This window comes from Rhineura floridana, chromosome 8 (assembly GCF_030035675.1).
Source record: "Rhineura floridana isolate rRhiFlo1 chromosome 8, rRhiFlo1.hap2, whole genome shotgun sequence".
NCBI lineage: Eukaryota > Metazoa > Chordata > Lepidosauria > Squamata > Rhineuridae > Rhineura > Rhineura floridana.
This window is the reverse complement of record NC_084487.1, coordinates 91,947,598-91,966,515: the sequence shown is the minus strand read 5'-3', so window position 1 is coordinate 91,966,515 and position 18,918 is coordinate 91,947,598. Positions and strand designations below refer to the sequence as shown.

Below are 18,918 nucleotides of genomic sequence, written 5' to 3'. Positions count from 1 at the left end.
GTTTGTTGCATTATGCACAGGCCAAAGGTCTGATATGCTTTAGTGAGCTGAGAAAACTTTGGGCTTGTTCATAAAGTGCAGATGCATCTACCAAGTGAATAAATTGGGGTCTCTCCATACTGCTGGCTGCACTACACGAGTCACACGGACTGTGTCTTCCAGGAGTCCTTTGAGTGTAATTGATTTTCAGTCATACTTTGTTTCTTTCTAGTCCATGGGGCCATGGTCATTTCTGTGACAGCTCACATGCTTCAAATTCAAACTACATAACTTTCAACCACCAAGACAAATGCAGCTCACCAGTTGGTGCCTGAGCACGTGTTTGATAAACCTGGTTTGCTCTGCCTGTTATCAAGCACCTGACAGGCCAAAATACACGGCTAGTGGATGGACTATGTTTGCCTTGGTGTGTCACATATTCTGCAGGTCTGAATTAACCACAATCAGCCCTTTGAAGCAAGGGTGCTTTTTCAGTCCTAGGTCACATTTCCTCTACGCAACCTTCCAGGGAGGGGGCACATGCAAGTGGTGAGCAGGGCCAGATATAAAGTGGTTGGAGCAACAGATGTAAATTTTACCTTTGTACAATAGGCTCTTTTCTACACACACTCTCACACACCTTTCTATCCAGGCAAGCAAGTGGAATTATCAGAGTTCAAAGATACATTACAGCAAGCCAAAAGTAAACAGTAGGGCCCCGCTTACATGGCGGGTTCCATTCTGGACCCCCGCCGTAAAGCGGAAATCGCTGTAAGGCAGAACCCCATTGACTTTAATGGGGCATGTCGCGCGAAAATGACACGAAAATGCCGCAAAAGCGGCAAAAGCGGCTTTTAAAGAGGAGAGGAAAGCCGCCGCATTAGTGGAATGCCGGGAAGCGGAGCGCCGGGAAGCAGGGCCCTACTGTATGGGGTTTGAAGCAGTGAGGGGTGTGGCCTGGAGAGGATGTGTGGCCTGGGAAGAGTTCCAAAGGCTAGATAGACTGTAGGGTCGCATTTTGCCCCCAACCCTGAGTTTTTCCAACCCAGCTTTAAAAGAAACAAGAATCATACTTGCAAGGAAGCCTCTAGTATAACTTCCTGCTGGGATATGAGACCAACTAACCCACATGTCCTACAAATAAACCTCCCAAATTCAGCCACTATGTGCCTCAAGTTAAGATGTACTGTAGAAAGGTTACTGTAGTGGAAATAGCTCCAGATGACTCAAGTGAGGCAAAAAGAATAAAATCTTTTCAGTTTAATTTCATGTCTATTTTCACAAGGTAGTAAAATCTGGGGAGAGACCATCACTCAACGACAGAACAAATGTATTATGTGCAGACTGTCCCAGGTTCAGTCCCTGGCATCTTCATTTAAAATACCCAGAAGCAGGTGATGGGAAAGACGTCTGCCAACAGCAGAAGAACAGAGATATGACTTTACAACAATATTTCAGCAACTTATTCAGAATCGATGGCAAGAAAATATTTGGGATAGAGGAAATTCCCATCAGACTCTTATTATATGACTATGGCTATGACAGCAAGATTATTATGGAATACTGATAATGGAAGATTGGACACTGAAATTACTGGACTTAACAGGACTATTGAAGATGGAAGATGGAATTAATATGGATAATGGAATAATGGCTATTGAAATTATTGAACCTAACAGATTTTGATGAGATGGATTAATCGATATGTTTATTTGGACTATGGTTATGACAATAAGATTATTATTATTATTGAGATGGATTAATCAACATGTTTATTTGGAGAAAAATTGATAAATATATTTCTTAAAGAATTGAAACCTCTCTTTGACTTTTTGTGGAAAGAATAAAGTAATGTTTATGAGATTTGATGATTAATTAAGATAACTACTGGAGGAAAGTGATTTTATAATATAATTTAAGAGACAGGATTGTTATATATTGTAGACCTATAACTGATCTGCGACAAATGGGAAGTCAACATTTTATTTTTTTGTTTAATCATTTTTGTTTTGTTTTGTTTTTTGTCTTTGAATGTTTTATGATTTTGTTTTGTTTGTTTTATGAAAATTTGAATAAAAATTATTGTAAAAAAAAAAGGAAAGACGTCTGCCAACAAGACCCTGGAGAGCTTTTTAGTAGTGGACTGCCTTCAAGTTGATCCTGACTTATGGCAACCCTATGAATAGGGTTTTCATGGTATGCGGTATTCAGAGGTGGTTTACCATTGCCTTCCTCTAGTTTTTGGTAATAAACAATACTAAACTAGATGGACAAATTGGATACTTTTCAATACTAATCCTATGCAGAGTAGCCCCACTGAAATTAATATGACTAACTTAGGTTCATTCATTTCAATGGATCTGCTCAGTAGGCCTTAACTGAATAGTCTGAACTGGTATAAAGCAGATCCCCATGTCCCCAATTTTGGCTAAGAACCAGAGATTAAAGGCCCAGAAACAAAACCTGAAAAATTGGGGGAGGGGCTTTTCCCTATTTTTTCTGGGATTTCCCCCCACATTTTTCAAGGGCAAAAATACCTGGAAAAATGGGGGGGGGTGGGGGAGCAGAAGTTTTTTTTCTTCTGAATTTCTCTGTGGGGGGGGGTTAAAATCTTTATTAAGAAGTAGCATGGAAAATAAGTTTACTTCCAAAAATTTGTCCTTGGTCTGCTATAGTGAATTCTGAGCTATAACATTCCATTACAAATTACAATACTGATTTAGGGTCAATTCTGAAAGCTCCACCTACCAATATTATTTTCAATACTGAATTTCATGTACCATGTCTTCAAATGGATGATTTCATGCCTCAGACCTAGAGACTAGCTGGATCCAGAATTGTCCCACTTGCAGACAGGACTATAATCCAGCGGAGGCTCCAATTCTCCTTCCCCCTACAGCCCCCTATTCTTCAAACCAACGGAACAGATTGGGGGGCCACATGAGGCTGAAGGGAAAGGAGGCAGCAGAGCTTGGAAGATTACTTTCGAAAAGTAATAAATTACAGTTACAATTACTTGGCCCAAAAAGTAGTAATTACCGTTACAATTACAATTGCTCTGAAAGTAACTGATTACTTTACTTTTTCTCAAAAGTAATCACTACAATTACATTTCAGTTGCTTTTTAAAAAAAACTCCTACAAGGTGCTGGCCTTGGCTGTTGCACATCTAAGAAGCCTAAAACAATATTAAAAATAAACACACACACACAGGGGGTAGTAGAATAAAAAATTTTATCCATAAGATTAACATAATGGCATAACAGAATCTCACATCCCCCCAAGCAATGAAGATACCCCAACTCTTGAAATCAAATTTTACACTTGAAATGCTTTTATAATATGTTTCTGTTATGTCTCAAAAGAACAAGATGCTCAAAGAGCATGTCAGACAAGGAATGTCTTTTTACAGTCATTACGTTGCCACCAGTACTGAACAGGCGTTCTACTGCGGCGCTTGAAGGCATGCCTGTGTTGTGCTGCAAAAAACACTGCAGCACACGTGGAAAGCCATGGAGTGATGACACTTCCCTGCTGGGAGACCTCAGGTACCTCACCAGTTCCTCCTCAGCAGTGTCCACTGCTGACTTCTTGCCCTGGGGCAGAAAGTTAAAGAAGTCATCTGCTAAGTCATCTCCTTCCTGGTCTTTATCTGAAGACTGATCACTGTCCTCATTAAGTACACCCATCTTTATTTCAGCTTTCAGCAAGGCTTCCATTGTGTATCTAAGAAAGAAAGAGGATATGTTAACACATATATGTTAGGAAACCATCATCTGCTCTTCATTTCCTGATGCTTGTCATGTCCCCTGGTTCAGGGTCCAGCCTGAGCCTGTGGATGATGACATGGAAGGTAGGAAGGTGACCAAGTCACCACACTCATGGGACAGCACAGCAGACCCTTAAGGATTACCTGCAGCAACCCAAGGTTGTGATGAGGAGCCCCAGGAAGAAAAGGCCCAGCCCCTGCCTACCACCTTAAGCCCTCTGATGCCTCCCTTGAGACAACATTTCCCTTGGAGTAATCCACCCAAAGGGCTTCCCTAATGTTCTTACTTGTTGGTATGGGTGGTGGCCTGACACGATTCCAACCAATCTAGTTTGAAGCGAGGGTGTAGGCAGGCTGCCAGAAGAAGCCTCTTGTCCTCCCAGATAGCTGCAAACTGCTTTCTTAGGGCTTCGCGCACACCTCTCAGCAGCTGAAAACAGTATGTGTACCTCTCAGGTTTGTTTTCCAGTCCTTCTAACTTGTGGTCCAGATTGCAGAGTGTTGGTAGCAAATACCCCATGAACATGCCGTTCTCCCGTTGCAGGATATCTAGGGACTGGGCTAGTGGCTTCATAATCTCTGTGTATTCCTGTACCACTTCAATCTCAGCAGCTGTGATCCTGGACAAGGAGCAGCGGTCCATTATGGCATGCATTTTTAGTGGCACAGTTGACAGGAGCTCATGTAGTTGCTTCAACGCATCAAAGGTGGAATTCCACCTGGTCTTATTCGGTACCTTCAGATACACACCACATTGCGCATGGATATACTCAGCAATCTGGGCTGACTGGTTCTGCTTGGACCACAGCTTGCTGCACTTTCCCATCAAAGAACGAAACTGTTTCTTGAAAGGACCAAGAAGACTACTTTTGGAGGAGTCAGAAAGCATGGCCTCTATGTCTTGTGTTGCCACAAGGTTGAGGGTGTGGCTAGCACCTCTCTGGTGTGGTGGTAAAACAAAATCCTCTCCTGAGTCTGCAGCTTCTTCCTCTGCCTCAGGTCCTGTGTCCCGGATCTCACAGATAGGCACAAACTCCACCCCAGCCTCCTCCTCCTCCTGGTTATCACCATCATCGTCACTGATGCCTGCAGCTTCCACTGGTTCTTTGGCCATGAAAACTCTGAACGCTTTCACAAAGTTGGAGCCATTGTCTGTAGTAGTGCACATAACTTTGTTGTGGATCCTGTACTGCACATGTACATCATGCAGTGCTTTTGAAAGGACATCGTATGTATGGCGCCCCTTCAGACGCTTACAAGCCAAGGCCCCGACCTCACGTTTCAGGGTAGTTGGGTTGATCCAGTGGGCTGTTACCCCAAAGTAACTCTTCTTGCCATTGGTCCAACAATCTGCAGTGGTTGCTATATATGCCACAGCACCCATTCGGTTTGCAAGAGTTTCTCTCATGTGGCATGCTCTCTTCTCAATTCTGTCTCTCAGAGTCTTGGCACATATGATGGTGAGATCTTTGGGGAGTCCAATGCGAACCAGATTAATGAATGATGGTTTGTCCACAGTCTGAAGTGGTAATGTCTCCTCTACAATGAAATCAATGATTCTCCTGTCGAGATTGCTCTGGGTGACAGGCTCCCTGCCAGATCCCCACCTCTCAAGGGTTGTCTGCTGCTGCTTCAGCATTTTGGGAGGAGGGGTGTCATGCATTGGTTCAGGAAGGCCACGTCTCCTTGCCTTTATTGCTTCTTCAATTGCTCTCAGCTTCTCAGGGTGTGCCCTCTGAGGAAGAAGAACAAAGCATGAATCCAAGAAAAAAATGGAAGAGGAACTTCACAATTTAAACATAAATAGACAATGGACACTCTTTGAGGACCAGCATGACAAAGGCTTACCTCAAAATGTTTCTTCACATTGGATGAGGAGGAAACAGCTGATCTCAGATTTTTGATCCTTGGAAGGCAGTAATTGCATCGTACAACAACATTTTTCCCACTCTGGCTCACAAATGTACAAGCTTTCTCAAAGCCAAACCATGGTACTTGCTGTTCTGCAGATGTGGCTGTGGGCAACTGGCACTGCTTCATGCCCTCCTCCTCCTCGTGCACAGGGGCTCCTTTCTGAACCTCACTTTCTAGTTTTGCCTCCTCAGGATCAACAAGCTGTGACTCAAGTGGCCGCACTAACTGACTGCTGCTCTCAGCAGCAAAACGTGCAACAGGCGTCTCTGTAATAAACAAGAGATAATGCTCCTATATGGGTGAACTTCAGCTGTGATGTGCCCCCATCTCTTCCCCATGCTGCAAGATCCCCCAGTCAGACTGGAAGTAAGCAGGTTGATAGCACAATTAAAAGAGATCCTATTTGCATCATTTTTGCTCACTGAATAACCCTGCCTGGGCCAGTCTAACCTACTATCTCACAGGGTTGTTGTGAGAACAAAATGAGACTAGGGTTCAAATCCCCACATAGCCATGAAGCTCACTGGGTGACCTTGGGCCAGTCACTGCCTCTCAGCCTCATGAAAACCCTATTCATAGGGTCACCATAAGTTGGAATCAACTTGAAGGCGGTACACATATTTTTTATTTTGAATATGATGATTATGATAATAAATATGCAGCATTTCAAATTAATTCTGTATGAGAAGCATTCCATGCCAAGCTTGGAAAACCAAGGATGAGGTATAAAATGTAGACAAAAATACTTTTGACAAAATGCCGTTTATCTTTTATATCTATATCTATAATTAGCAATACAGCTGAATGATGTATGTAAAGTATTTTTTCTTTCCCTTTTCTTTTTTATTAATATTTTAGTACTACTGCTAAAGTTCTGATGAAAGAATAAAGCATTCATTAGCCAAATTCAAATGATTAGAACACATCACATAAATTCCACTGAAGCTGGAGTTTTTGCCATAGAAAATGAAAAAAACATATAACCTATGATAGCCCAATAGACAATCAGAACTAATATAAAACCCTATTGCTTCTCATTTGCAAATCTTGCAAGATCTAAGGTAACTCTAGATCATGTGAGTTCAGGTGATGCATGTTATGTACATTTGTATAGATATTAGCAGAGATTGTCAACAGTCTATGATGCTTGTGTGTGCCAATGTGTGTGTTTGTGGCAGGCTTTTACCCTGCACTGAGATCACTGAGACGTAAGACTTAGTAAAATAAGAAAAGCTATTTCATTTATAGAAATACATCGTAGATAGGAAAGGCATACCTAGTTCTAAGTAACTAACTTGGAGGCGTAACACCCAGGTTTGGGAGTTGCCCTCACTGCCCCTTCTTCATGTGTACTGGACAGTAACAGAATAGGGCTAGAAGCAAATAGAAAGCAAAAATGGAAAGTAGGGTAACATCTAAAGAAATACTCCCCTTTACATCTCTTCTTTCTTTCTTTCTGTATATATATATTTATATATATATAAAGTATCTTTTAAAATTGTTCTTTTCAATTCACTCTTGAATGAACATCATACCTAGGGCAGATCCACACCATTCCTTTAAAGCACATTCAACACCCATTTGAAGCACATGTATCCCACCACAGAATCATGGGAACTGCAGTTTGTTAAGAGTGGTGAGAACTATAACTGTGAGGGGGAAATGACACTTCCCAGAATTCTTTAGGGGAAGTCATGCGCTTTAAATACGAGTTGGATGTGCTTTACACATATTGTGTGAATCCGCTTAATAAATTTTGCCTGCATGTAAATTGTTTTAATTAATTTTTCAAAATGGAAATAAGCTATAAAGTGTAGTGGGTGACCATGGGCTACTCACCATTTCTCAGCCTATCTGCCCCTCAGGATGAAAACAATGGAGAACCATGACTACCCCAAGGCATACTTAAAATGTAAAGGAAGTATTGTACAACCATAGTATGCAATTGGATACTTATAGGGACACAGCATGACAAAACTGGGTGGAAGTAATGAGTGGGGTACCACAGGGCTCAGCCCTGGGCCCAGTGCTCTTCAACATTTTTATTAACTACTTGGATGAGGAGGTACAGAGCATGCTTATCAAATTTGCAGATGATACAAAATTGGGGGGCATAGCTAATACCGTGGAAGACAGAAAGAAAATTCAAAGGGACCTTGATAGGCTGGAGCATTGGGCTGAAAACAACAGAATGAAATTCAACAGGGATAAATGCAAAGTTCTACACTTAGGAAAAAGAAACCAAATGCACAGTTATAACATGGGGGATACTTGGCTCAGCAGTACGACATGCAAGAAGGATCTTGGAATTGTTGTTGATCACAAGGTGAATATGAGCCAACAGTGTGATGTGGCTGCAAAAAAGGCAAATGCTATATCAGGCTGCATTAACAGAAGTGTAGTTTCCAAATCATGTGAAGTATTAGTTCCCCTCTATTCAGCACTGGTTAGGCCTCATCTTGAGTGTTGTGTCCAGTTCTGGTCTCTGCATTTCAAGAAGGATGCAGACAAACTGGAACAGGTTCAAAAGAGGGCAGCAACGATGATCAGGGGACTGGAAACAACGCCCTATGAGGAGAGACTGAAGGAACTGGGCATATTTAACCTGGAGAAGAGAAGACTGAGGGGAGATATGATAGCACTCTTCAATTACTTGAAAGGTTGCCACACAGAGGAGGGCCGGGATCTCTTCTCGATGATCCCAGAGTGCAGGACAAAGAATAATGGGCTCAAGTTGCAAGAAGCCAGATTTCGACTGGACATCAGGAAAAGCTTCCTAACTGTTAGAGCCATACCACAATGGAACTAATTACTAGAGAGGTAGTGGGATCTCCGACACTGGAGGCATTCAAGAGGCAGCTGGACAGCCATCTGTCGGGAATGCTTTGATTTGGATTCCTGCATTGAGCAGGGGGTTGGACTTAATGGCCTTATAGGCCCCTTCCAACTCTACTATTCTATGATTCTATGAAAATATTTATATAAGCATGACTATCAAATATGTTTATTTATATAACCTGTAAAGATATTTATAGTGCAATCCTATGTTTGTTTACTCAGAAGCAAGTCCCAATGTATTCAATGGGGCTTACTCAACCAGGGAAAACTGCAGCCTCAAGTGATAAGGAACTTGTTCTTTTAACAAGTCCTTTAAGTTGAGACCTTATCCCAGTCTGCGTCTGTGTTGAAATTGCTTTTTAATATGTTTTTAAACTTTTTCTTAAAAAAAATGTTTTTAAAGATGTTTTGTTTTAATATATTTTAAAGTCTGTTTTTATGATTTTTAAAGTGTTTTTAGTGCTTTTGTTTGCCGCCCTGGACTCCTACTGGAAGGAAGGGCAGGATATAAATCAAATAATAAATAAATAAAAATAAATATATAAACTTCATTCATTTAAAAAAAAAAAACACGTCTGCGCTATGTTTACTCACAAGTCCCATTAATTTACAGCACAATACTAACCATGTCTACTCAAAAGCAAGTCCTAATGGAGTTCAATGGGGTTTACTCCAGGTACATGCTTTACTCCCAGAAATGGCTTTACTCCCAGAAAAGCAGATATTGGATTAAATACTTTCATATTTCATAGCCCAGGGTCTGACTCTTGGACAGAAGAGGAAAAAAAACATTAAGCCATATTACTTACGCAAACTGCAAAAAACTCAAAGCCACCATATTCTGACGTTCAGCCTAGGCATGCCTGGATCAACAAGTCACAACTCTGGCGTCATTGGCTACAATCATGAAAGGGCGGGGTTACAGCCAGAGCTTTGAAAAGTTACTTTTTAAAACTACAACTCCCATGAGCCCCAGCCAGCATGGCCACTGGATTGGGCTGATGGGAGTTGTAGCTACTGCATGGATCTGTTTAAAAAAAGTTGTGCGGGGGGGCAGTTGACGTTTTGGTGTATATCTCGGGAATAGACCACCTAGAAACTTACTTTTTTTTTAAATTGAAGCTGAGAGTCCAGAGAGTAAGGGGTGGTAGCCAGAGAGCCGGAGCCCCCCCCAAAACCAGAGACTCCAGCCAAAAACACACACACCGGGGCACACACACACACACACACACACACACACAAATCATCATCACTCACCTCCACAGCTCTTCACCATTCTGCTGCTGCCTTCTTCTCGTTGTCCTTGCCCTGGCTTTGTCCTCCGGCATCCATTTTTTCCTCTCAGAGTCAGACGCTAGCAGGCCCCCCCTGCCTATTCACCTCTTCCCTTGTGCCTCCTAACACAGATCACGAGGGAAGAGAGAGTCTGCGCAGAGGTCCAATCAGTGTGAGGCACATGTCTTCTGTTAACCAATCACAGCCAGGAGCTGACTTCCCCTTGTTCCCGCCCCCAAGTAACGTCCAACCTAACGTGGAAACGTTAAAGTTGCAGCTGAAAAGTAGGGAAATTACTAGTTGTTCCATTACTTGCCAAATGTAATGGAATTACCCACTCGTTATCTAAAATTGTAACTAATAACGAGTTACTTTCAAGCTCTGGGAGGCAGGGCCTGCTCCAGGTTTCTGGGGGCCGATGGGCAAAGGCTATCAGGGGCCCCTTGCCCTCTTGCTTTCCTCCTCAAACCACACTCCTCCCCCTGCTTCGCCTCACCCTTTCAAAGGAAAACAAAACCTGAATGGAAAGATTAGGCTGACAGAGGAATCAGACAGGGGGAGAGAGAGAGGGAATGCCAAACCTCTGCCTGCAAGTGCATTGGGGGCATTCCTGCCATGGCTCTGGAGCCCCTGCTGCTGCCACCGAGTCCCTGCTGCTTGCTCTGCAGCAGACCATGTCATGCAAGGAAGCTTGATCTTCCTCTTTTGCCCCTTCATGATCCAGCCTGTCTCAGAGCTGCTGCCACTGCTCTTTCCTTCTGCCCTTCTGCTGGAGAACATTTAAGGGGTTAATACGACAGAGATTAGGAGGCAATTAGCCTAGACAACCTCCTCAACACTGGCACTGAGTGAAACAGTGGCCAAGTTGAGGCGACCCTCCGGGCTTAGCTTTTCATCTTTATCGTATTAAACTCTTAATTTTCCTCCACCCTTGTGAATTGGATAAAAAGAGAAACTAGTGGGGGGGGGAAACGCTTCCTGTCCTTTGGAATAGAATAGGGTCAGCAACAAGCAGTAGATCCTGTTCCACTGGGGCCAGTCAGGGGCCCCTCTCCACTCCTGGGCCACTGCTGGAGCTGGGCCTGAAAGGAGGAATTGGCAAAAATGGACCTCAACAGCAACAGGAAAGGTGCAATAGCCAGAACACCTGCAGAGCAAACTTCTTGCCACTTCCTACTGCTCTGTATTTTGCTACGGCCCTCTCTGGAAGGAGAGGAGAGCTGTCAGCCCAGCCCTTGAGGAAGACCCACTCTCCCAATGATTGAAGCAGCTGGCTTTGAGGACAAGACTCCTGGGTGGGGTGGAAAATTCCCAGAAAAACACACCTGACCTTGGGCTGTCTGTGTCTGTTTATGTTTGTATTTTATTTTTATTTTTTAACTGCTGTAGAGTGGATGAGGATTTTTTTTATCTTTGGCAGCCAGGATTATAGAATGATAGAATAGCAGAGTTGGAAGGCCATCAAGTCCAACCCCCTGCACAATGCAGGAATCCAAATCAAAGCATTTCCGACAGATTAGTGTGCTGCCAAAGCCTTCTGTGATGGTTTGGTGGTGGTTATTATTATTTTTTGCTTTGTGTATGATATTTCAGCTTTTAATTATGTTGTAAGTCACTTGGAGACCTTCGGGTAGCAAGTGACTAATAAATCAAACAAATAAATAAATAAATGACTTCCCCTTCTGCCAGCAGGAGCATCCCATGAGGGAGTTCTGCTCAAGGGAAGTCTGGGTCCAAGCTTCTGTCAGGGTGTTGTTTTATTTCTTTTTATAATGATCCCTGTTCATTATTATCGACATGGAATTCAGTTTAAATATCATTGAATTTCAAATTGCCATTAATAATTTTTATTTTGCTTCGTGTAAGCATTATCAATATTCACAGTAGGGGCTGGTTCACACTGTGAGATTACTGTGAGATTGGTGCTACTTGCATCCTCTTTTAATTTGCATGGTTCACATGACATTGCAGGCAATCAGCAGCTATCACACAGTTAACCCCATTTGAGTAGTGTCTTAAACAATCAATGTGTATTTCTTGATTTGCCTAATGTATTTTATATGCTTTGAAAACATTGATGATTTATTAATGATTATCTAGATGAGAAACAGTTTTTCTCATTATAGCAAAGCTTTTGTTGTTGTTGTTGGAATGCAATGCATCTCCATTGTTATTTGACTTAAAAGAAAAGGTTTAACCAATTGAATGCTATCTCTGGCCCTCACAACATATGGCTCAAATGGAACTTACCCAACTGGCCACGCTAGGTGACTCATCAGGGCTCATTAAAGCTCCAGTTTTTGCTGCCTGCTTGAAACTGCACATACAGGAGTGTTGCTAAGCTCCTGCTGGGCCACAATACATGACAGGTATGTTGCATTTGGCTTGGTGGGTCATAAGTTGCCTGATTTAATTAACAGTGCTCATTTATTTGAACCTTTCATTTGCATATCCTTCAATATGCAGCATGGGTTTTATGTGTCCTGCTAGTGTATACTTGTCTCTTTAATGTACCCCCTTTGTTCTAAATATCTGGTGAAATCTCTCTCTCTCAAAATCATTGTTATAGGACTGTATTTCCCCTGCCCATCCATAAACAAGCAAGTAAAAGTATAATTTAGGTTTCAGGTGTTATCATTCAAGAATCTTGGAAACATTCTTTTGTACTTGAAATTTATATAATCTTTTGGGCTGCCAGTCAGAGAATAATATGAGGGCAAAAAGATAAAAAAGAAAAAGAAAGGAATCATGCTTCTCTTTCTTTAAACATTATGATTTCAGATCAAAAGTGTAGATATCACGACACAGTGAGACACGGTGAGACCAGAGTTCAATTTCGGAGCCCCCCTCGTAATTCTGGTCTCCGCTTTTATTTTACCTCCGCCTGGAGGCGTGGATTATTTTGTCTCCATAAACAGCCTATGACCTTTAACTATTGTATAACATCACGTACATACATAGTACAACAGCATTATCTACGTGGCAATATGCAGGCAGTTATTTAACCACTACAGATGTCAGTATCGTTTACAGCCATAAAGTTAACCACATCCTGTTTTTCCACTGGTCAGATCGCAATGTCTTGAGAGATAGTGTACTGAGAACAGCAGCGTGGTTTGCCAACGTATGCTGTTCATTCAGTCCACCCCACATCTCCCCCTTTTTTATTTTTTAGCAAAAAGTAATTGCTACGTAATGGTCGCGGAGCAACAGGTGTACACGTCTGGAAAAGGTATTGTAAAAAACAGCATAAGCCTATACTTAAAATGAGTAAAAGAATAGCATATCTAAGAATCTGACTTAGCCATCCAGTGGGCAGCCAACTCCAAAGCCACTGCCACCAAGTTGTAGGGGCGTCCTGCAAAATGTTATTAGCTAGATCCTTCAAGTTTTTTACCTGTGCTCTGATTTCAAAACTGTTGTCAGTTAAATTAAAACAGCACATATTCTTTATAGTTTCGCACCCCAACTGATGTTGTAATAGCAGGTAATCTATAGCTGCACGATTATCCAAGATAGCTTGTCTTAATATACCCTGCTCTTCATTTAACAAAGCAATGGCTCGAGAGGTGGCATTTATCATCTTAACATAATTACAGGCTAATTTATGTAATTGATTGCTGTTACTTACTGCCAATGCAGGAAGTCCAACAAGGGAGATGGCTAGTGATACACTTTCTGCTTTATTAAGCAATTCCACCTTGTCATTACAATCAGCCGGCATGGCAACAGCTTCTCTTTTCCTACGTTGGGCTAGCAACTCCCTTTTATGAAGGAAAATGGGGACCAGTCGACTCAGGCAACAGATGGTATCAGAAATATTAGCGGGAACATAATTAAAAGTGGTTTCTCCACATGTCCAAAACCATCCACCTGGTAAAGGAATGTGTCCGTACATACTGGATATGTTAATGTGCTGTGTACAATTCCATGTGGGTCTCCCAACCTTTAGACATCCCTTCTGCACCTTATGTCGACTACAATTAACCATCCGAGCACACGTATTATTAATGGAATTTGCAACATGTGATGTAAATAATTGAAAAGCATTAACAGGCAGCTGGAAGGTTGGAGTTCCCCAATTCGAAACAGTATGATATTTAATCTCTGAAGTATTCATGAACCGCCCAAGTCCTGTAATGTTCCCAATATCCCCAGGTGCTTTGCATACGGGTATTAAACATGTTCCCAACATACCCATTTCCTGTACATGTTCAGTCATGCAAAAGTCACTCACATTTGTCATTCTTGCTAACTGAACCCAGATATTGTGTTGAAACCGCATCCCCAACTCCTGCCCCAACCTGTCAGCCCCGGCGCTTCCTAAAATCCAACAAATGCAAAGTACAAAAATAGAATTTGTATTTAAAGACGCAATTAAAGCAAGAATGGTATTCTCAGTTGTCTTGTCCACCCCGGCTTGTTCCATTGCTTTTTCTGCTTGTGTTGCTAAGTTCTTTATTTGGCCCCAAGTCACGGGAGGTTGCGGAACATTCCGACCACGCTTCCTGGAAGACATCCCAGTATCCTGAAGTTGCAGAGAAAAATTAGGGATGGGATTCTTAAGATTATCGTGCCAGGACATCGTCTTTCCAGGGCCGGATACACCTAGCAGGTACCCACACAGGACCGTCAGGCGTAGACACAGCCGCGTAACCTCGACCCCACGTTATAAGCGGAACTGGGCCTTTCCACTCTGGATTTGGTAGTTGCCGAAACTGCACCCGCGGGGCAGGTAGAGACTCCGACTGCTGAAAATGCCGCTGCGCTCGAGTAGAAAAGGAAAAATGAGTATTGGGAGATTGAGACAAATTTAAATGATTAATGGTAAACAACACTTGTGCCAGCCACTCCTCTTTGGTGGCCAATCCCAGTGGTACTCCTCCTTTTTGTTTTTGTTTAAGCAAATGCTCTTTAAGGGTACGATTGGTACGTTCGACGACAGCTTGACCTGTAGAATTATAAGGAATACCAAACAAATGTGTAATGGACCACTTAGTGCAAAACTGTGCAAATTGCTGTGAAACATATGCAGGGCCATTATCAGTTTTTATCGTCTGAGGTTGGCCCATGATGGCAATAGAACGAATGACATGATTAATAACATTCTTAGTTTTTTCCCCTTTCTGAGGAGTTACCCATATGTATCCGGAATATGTATCTACTGTAACATGCAAATACTTCCATGGGGAGAAAGTAGGAAAATGTGTAACATCCATTTGCCACAACTGGTTAACTATGAGACCTCGTGGGTTCACTCCTGGTTCTGGGGATAGAGTTAACTGTGTGCATTGGGGACATTGTTGAATAATGGCAGAGGCTTCCTGGGCAGTAAGATGGAATTGCTTCTGGAGTGCTTTAGCATTTTGATGATGAAGGGCATGACTTTCTATGGGTGTGCAAAGGAGGGCACGAAGAGCCTGATCAGCATATTGATTACCTTCTGTTAACAATCCTGGGAAAGGTTGATGACTGCGAATATGAAATATAGCAAATCGACAAGACCGAGTATGTATGAGTTTTTGAAGTGTAAGCATAAGAGCAAGTAGATTAGTGTCCAGCATGGGAGAGACATAACTACCGGGTAATGCAAGTACAACATTCTTAACATAAAGACTATCGGTAATAATGTTAACCTCCTGATTTGCAAAAGTCAACAGCGCCATACTAACAGCGGCCAACTCAGATCTCTGAGCGGAAGTTTGGGGTAAGGTGAAAATTGTCTTCCAAACCCCCTGCTCGTGCCATGCAACAACCCCTCTAGTTGGACTGCCATCAGTATAGACCGTGACCGCAGGTAAGGGTTGTAAACTGATTACAGATTGAAACTGGATAGGAATTTTTTGTGTAATTTGAAGCCGTGGATCTGATGAGGAACGACATGAAATTGTGCCCAAATAAGAGACTAAAGCACATTGAAGGTCATCAGAAAGTGCAACAGCATTTTCCCATGTGTAAAGTTTAAGAGGCAACGAAATTTCAACCGGATCGATACCTAATAATTGCCTTGATCGTAATCGTGCTTTTTGGATTATTTCTGCTGTATGATCAGCTTCCAGTTGCTCCTTTACCAGTTGGTGCAGAGCTTCTAATTTTTCTTTGGGTAAGGGCCATTGTTCTACCCAAATGGGTATGTCTGTCTTCCATTGTAAAGGAAGAGCTGCCTTTTGTTGGCTAATCATTAATAACAATGGTGGTCTGGAATTGCTCCAGTAAATCCCTTCCCCACAGATTTACTGAAATGTCCAAAATACAAGGGCGAATGTGGGCTATACGATCACCATCAAGAGCAACAACTTGTATCCAATCCTTACTCCGTTTTGAATCCTGAGCTCCGCCCACTCCCCACACAGAAGGGGCCACTTCTACTGGCCAAGAGGATGGCCAGTTATGTTCAGCAATTACTGTGACATCTGCCCCAGAATCTATAATACCTTCAAAAATAACATTGTTTAAACAATACTTACGAACCGGTTTCTCCCTGGTCACTTCTGCCAGTACTGCAGCTACCTGTGGATGGAAAGGATTACCTGAAATACTCACACTCGGCGATTTCGTCCTTGTAGATCCGAATCCACCAGTACGTTTTTGGGAGGAAGTGTTCGATGTGAAAAGACGATATGGCAATAACAATAGTTGCGCAAAAGAATCTCCCTTCTTCAACTGAAGGGGAAGGTGACTCCAATACTGAATATAAATAATTCCCTGATAATCAGAATCAATAACACCAGGTACCACCATTATATTATTCTTGGAAGCAGAGGATCGCGGTAGTACAAGGCCTACGGTGCCTTCTGGTAAAGGGCCAGTGAGTGTGGTAGGCATTAAAAGAACTGCTCCAGGCAAAGGAACATCTTTTGACTCTGCATGTATTAAATCAATTCCAGCGCTTCCTTGAGTAGCAGGGGTGGGTACACTTCCTTGAGATTCGGGGCTGGAAGCCTGCCCCAAGTTCAGTTTCCCTCAATAGGACGGGAAGACACATTGGTATTGGTAGTGGGAGCTGAACGACACTGATTAGCCCAATGATAACCCTTTTTACATTTCGGACAGATCTTCTTTGGCCGGTTTGTAACAGTGCCCCCACCTTTAAATGCTCCTCCGCCAGGAGCCCGACATTCCCTTCTGAAATGACCAGGCTTTTGACAATTAAAACAATTGCCTGTAGGTTTGTTACCCTGTCTTAATGCCCCAGCTAACAATGTCATGGCATGAACATGTGTACCTACCTCTGCACAAGCTTGAATCATGTCTCCCAATTCATATTGCGGTCTATGAATAATGTTTTTCAAAATCTTTTTACAGTCTGTGTTAGAATTCTCGTAAGCTAATTTTAACAATAATTCCCCTTGTGCCTGAGGGTTATCAACCTGCCGTGTCAGAGCCTCTTTCAAACGGTCAACAAACTGAAAATAGGGCTCTGTTGCTTGCTGCCGTACATTCGTAAAAGAACGTAAGGGTTCTTTCCCAGCAGGCACCTTTTTAAATGCTTTCTGTATACACTCAGCAGTTCGATGAAATGCGGCTTCAGGCAATACCCCTTGTTGTGCTATGGTAGCAAAATTACCTGACCCATAAATTTGCTCGGGAATGATATTAGCATCCCCAGCTGCTATAGCAGCATGTCTAAATTCTTGGTCCCAAACTACATATTGCGAAGGAGTCAAAATCATCCTAAAGAGATCCTTCCAATCTTGAGGGATCATGTTATATCCAGTAGCTACTCCTTCCAACATCCCTTGTACATAATTAGCCGTAATCCCATATTCTCTTACTGCCTTATTTATTTCTCTAATAACAGAAAACGGAAGAGCTGTCCAAGTTGCTATGCGATTATTAGCATTATTAGGATCTGGCTGATATGTAACGGGAAAAGCTGAAATTGTACCCTCCCAGTCTCCCATTTCTTCCATAGATAATAATCCTGAGGCTGCAGCCTGAGCTATGGCTGCTTTAACCTTCCCAGTAACCTGTTCTTGTTGGACTGGAGGGCTATATGGAGGAGCATTTACAAATTTCTCAATATCCTTTTCAGGTGTAGGTAAAGAAAGTTGGGGATAAAGAGGAGTTTTCTGGTCAGAATTGGCAAACAGCGATGTCTCTTTTATCCCTAAATGACTAATGGCCTCAGCACACTTTTGCCATAATAAGAGATGGTGAATAGGTGCTCTTGGTTCTTCATGTAATTTTCTCCCTATCTTTATCCAATCTGACTGACGTAGCGATCCTTGCTCTGGATACCATGGACATTGACATTGAATTGTTTTTAACAATGATTCAATGTGAGAACGACTTACAAAAGCTGAGGTATCCTGTTTTAAAATTTTTTGTAGCTCTTGTGCATGAACCTTCTGCTGAGCTGACAATTCCCCCCCCATACTCACGAATGGGAGCTGTACGCTGAGGTGCACCGTTGGCTGATCCTGCCAGTGGGTACGAGGGTGTTTGTTCTGAATCACGTCGAGGTCACCAGATGTAGATATCACGACACAGTGAGACACGGTGAGACCAGAGTTCAATTTCGGAGCCCCCCTCGTAATTCTGGTCTCCGCTTTTATTTTACCTCCGCCTGGAGGCGTGGATTATTTTGTCTCCATAAACAGCCTATGACCTTTAACTATTGTATAACATCACGTACATACATAGTACAACAGCATTATCTACGTGGCAATATGCAGGCAGTTATTTAACCACTACAGATGTCAGTATCGTTTACAGCCATAAAGTTAACCACATCCTGTTTTTCCACTGGTCAGATCGCAATGTCTTGAGAGATAGTGTACTGAGAACAGCAGCGTGGTTTGCCAACGTATGCTGTTCATTCAGTCCACCCCACATAAAAGTATATTTTTCTTTGTTAAAAAAACACCCCTATAATATCAGACTATTTGTTCTGTTATGTGGGAAAATTGTCCATTAATTAGAATTCATTCTGAATTACTTAAAATGCAAAAGTTTGTCCTCGGTTGATATCACTGATGTAATATATTTCTCAAGACCTCTACTGTAACACTGTATGGATTTTCCCACATGCATGTGTCTTGGGAACTTATAGTTACAATTGAATTTATTTCTACAGGGATTTTTCACTCATAGTTACAATTGAATTTATTTCTACAGGGATTTTTCACTCATCTATGTACT

General features: G+C 42.3%; 1 long non-coding RNA gene across 1 annotated transcript; it reads right to left on the bottom strand.

Annotated features, from left to right (window-relative positions):
* Positions 1 to 14,074: 14,074 nt before the first annotated feature.
* On the bottom strand, positions 14,075 to 18,582 carry LOC133390005 (uncharacterized). The gene is made up of 3 exons (XR_009764262.1): positions 18,159 to 18,582; positions 16,242 to 16,284; positions 14,075 to 14,537 (listed from the first exon to the last, which is right to left on the bottom strand). It is a non-coding gene; the product is annotated as an uncharacterized LOC133390005 (long non-coding RNA).
* Between the last annotated feature and the right edge of the window lie 336 nt (positions 18,583 to 18,918).